Consider the following 3,261-nt stretch of genomic DNA (forward strand, 5'->3'; position numbering starts at 1 on the left):
AAGAAGGACTAAGAAGGAGGCCATTTGCAAGACAAGAAGAGAGTCTCAGAAGAAACCAAACCTGTGGACACCTGGATCTTGGACTTTCAACCTTTAAAACTGAGAAATCAATTTGTGTTGTTTAAGCTACTCAGCCTGTGGTATCTTGTTATGGCAGCCATAGCAAACTAATACACCATCAGATAAGGTTTTCAATTTTGACAGCTCATTAGAATCAACTGAGGTAAACCTTGAAGATACTGCTGACTGGGCTTATCCCTAGAGGCTCTGATTCAGTTGGTTGAATCTGAGCATTAGAGGGGATCCTAATGGATATCCAGAGTTGAAAACCACATGTCTAGGAGAATAGTTTTTTGCACTCTATTGAACAGGCTGAGAGTGATGAATCTAGCATTATTTAGAAGGCATCCCCCCGTATCTCCCGCCTTCCACTGTTCTTCCTCTCCCCCATATCCCCCTTCTTTTCCCGCCCTATCCAGATCTCCACAGATGGACCCAGAGATGCCCCCACCTCTTAATCCTGTTCCATATCCAACTTCAGTCCTAATGTGAGGAACATTTAATAGCTTCAGCCCCACTTCTGCCCTCCCTGTCAAGAAAAGTGAGTCTCGAGGGGCCTCACATTCTCTTACTCTGCCTGTTAGCCAGAGCCAGGGCAGCTCTCTAGAGGTAACTTCTTGCCTCTTAATACAATTATTAAATGGATGAAAGACATGAACAGAGGGCAAATAGGCTTAGGAAAAGCTATTCAACATCTTTAGCCATCATGCAAATGCAAATTAAAAGCACAATGAAATGTTAAACCCACCTATCAGAATGGCTGAAAAAAACAGTGACAAAACCAAATGTAGGTGACACTGTATAAACTGAGTCACTCACACATTGCCAAAGGGAATGCAAAATGGTACAGGCCGTCTGGAAAACAATTTGGCAGGTTTTTCCAAACGAAACATGCAATTACCATACGATACAGCAGTTGAACTCTGGGCAGTTAACCCAGAGAAATGAAAATTTATGTTTACACAAAAACCTTTACATGAAGTTCATCACAGTTTTACTCACAATAGTTAAAAAGTGGAAATAGCCCCGATGTCTTTCAATGGGGGAATGGCTGTACAAAGTGTGGTGCATTCACAACATGGAATCCTATTCAGCAATAAAAAGGAACAGACGATAGACACACTTTACAACTTGGATGGATCTCAGAAGAGTTATGCTGAGTGAAAGAAATCCATTCCTACAGGTAATGTACTATAGGATTCCATTTCTATGACATTTAGGAAATTATAATACTGTTTGACAGAGTTTAGGGATGTGGGATCAGGAAGAAGGTGGGTGTGGCTATAAAGGCTAACAGGAGGGAAACGTGTGGTGATGAAACAGTTTTTTATCTTGTTTGTGGTGATGTTTAGAACACCTACACAGCTGGTAAAAGTGCATGGAATTATATATATAAGTACTATACACAAGTGTTCTGACACACAAATGAGTGCGTGTAAAATGGCGAAATTGTGGTAAGCTCAGTGGATTGTACGAATGTCCGTTTCTTAGTTTCAATACTGTACTAAAGTAATACAAGGTGTTATCATTAGGAGAAGGTGAGTGATGGGTATACATGATCTCTCTACACATTTTTTGGCAACTTTTGGTAAATCAATAATTATTTCAAATTTAAAAATTTAGAAAAACAACACAGGATTTGTGGGGAAAACAGTCTTAGGTACAGAGCCTAAGAACCTAATAAAAATGTTAACAAAGTTTTAGACCTGTTAAATGATTAAGAAAGCCATAATTATTGGAGTAAATATGGTACTTTACTTGCTAAATCCATTATATTTGTTTATAGAAGTGAACATCAGAACGGTCACAACTTGTGAGTACTGAAGTGGTGGAGAGAAGGTTATCAGGAGGCAAAGTGTGGATTTTAGGGTAGTCCAGGAATGGAGTCGTTACTGTATAATTTTCAAGCACTGTGTAGGTCAGATATAAATGCTAGAGACTGCCAGGAATGATGTAGGAGATAGGACCTTTTGGTCCTGGCCCCACTAACTCATGGTTGTGTCAGGGGAAAAGCAATCCAAGACACACAACATATAATGTGCAATGTTACTCTTTAATATAAAGATAAACAAGGATCATGAGTGGGAAAAATATAGAGCAACGGGCAGGCCTACATGGTAAACTTTGGCTTCGTGATTAGCTGGACTGCAAGCTAAGTCATGGATATGGCTTCAGTTAAGAGAAGAGAGGTAACAAATATGATGAGGATGAAAATGACATCTAAAGGCTCATTTGCAGAGTTTTGTTCTCAAGATCCCAGGTCAGTGGATGAGGGTCTCATCTGGAATTTTGCCCTTGGACTGAAGAAAGTAAAGACAAAGAATTGGGATGTCAGCAGAGCCAGCAGCCGTGAGTGTCAACCCCAGGGCACCTGACTTCTGTCCGCCTTCACCTTCCTGAAACCCTAGAGGTCTATTTCGTCTTATCTCTGAATTCTCAGAATTCACTTTTTGATGAGTAAAGAAATGTTTAGTTCTGGTATAGTCTAGTCATTGTACTGAAAGCACCTGTAGTGGGGGAGGATAGATGACCTCCCTTAGGACCAAACTGGAGACACTTGACCACACAACTTCATTGCTAAATCTATGCTACAAGAGCAAGCCTTCAAGTTTACCAACATGTATGTACCAGAATGAGCAGATGCCATTGCATGTAATGCTGAAAAAGAGGCGAAAAGGTAAATGGCTATCAATAATAGCTTATGGCTTCCAGGAATTCAATTGTTTAATATATTGATCTTAGAAAGAGTAATGTAGCTTCACATATACTGAGAAGAAACTATGCTGGTACTAATAATAAAAGAAGTTTCAAAACAGTATATAAGATAGGAAACCTGTATTTTATAGTACATGGAAATGTATTGGTATGAAATTAGGGACTTTTTCACAAGTAAACGTTTGTAAGAAAACATAGATTTAAAATAATGACCTGAGAATTCCCTTTAATCACTCCTCTACTCGTCCCAGCTCCCTCCTATCCCCATGCAAACCCAGCACTCACTTCTGAGACCACTAGAGGTTCATCTCAGATGGGGTGGAGGATGCCTGCATGATGTCCTGCTGCAGCTGGGAGAGGGTATACATGGAGCTGGAGGTGGGTGTAGGCACTGGGATGCAGAACACACTCTGGGTCTCACTGGGTTGGCATCCCTCACAAACAGCTCGTCATTCACGATGCACAGACTGAAGGAAAAATGGGCCC

The sequence above is a fragment of the Mesoplodon bidens genome, assembly GCF_964165515.1.
Source record: "Mesoplodon bidens genome assembly, chromosome: X".
NCBI classification, from domain to species: domain Eukaryota; kingdom Metazoa; phylum Chordata; class Mammalia; order Artiodactyla; family Ziphiidae; genus Mesoplodon; species Mesoplodon bidens.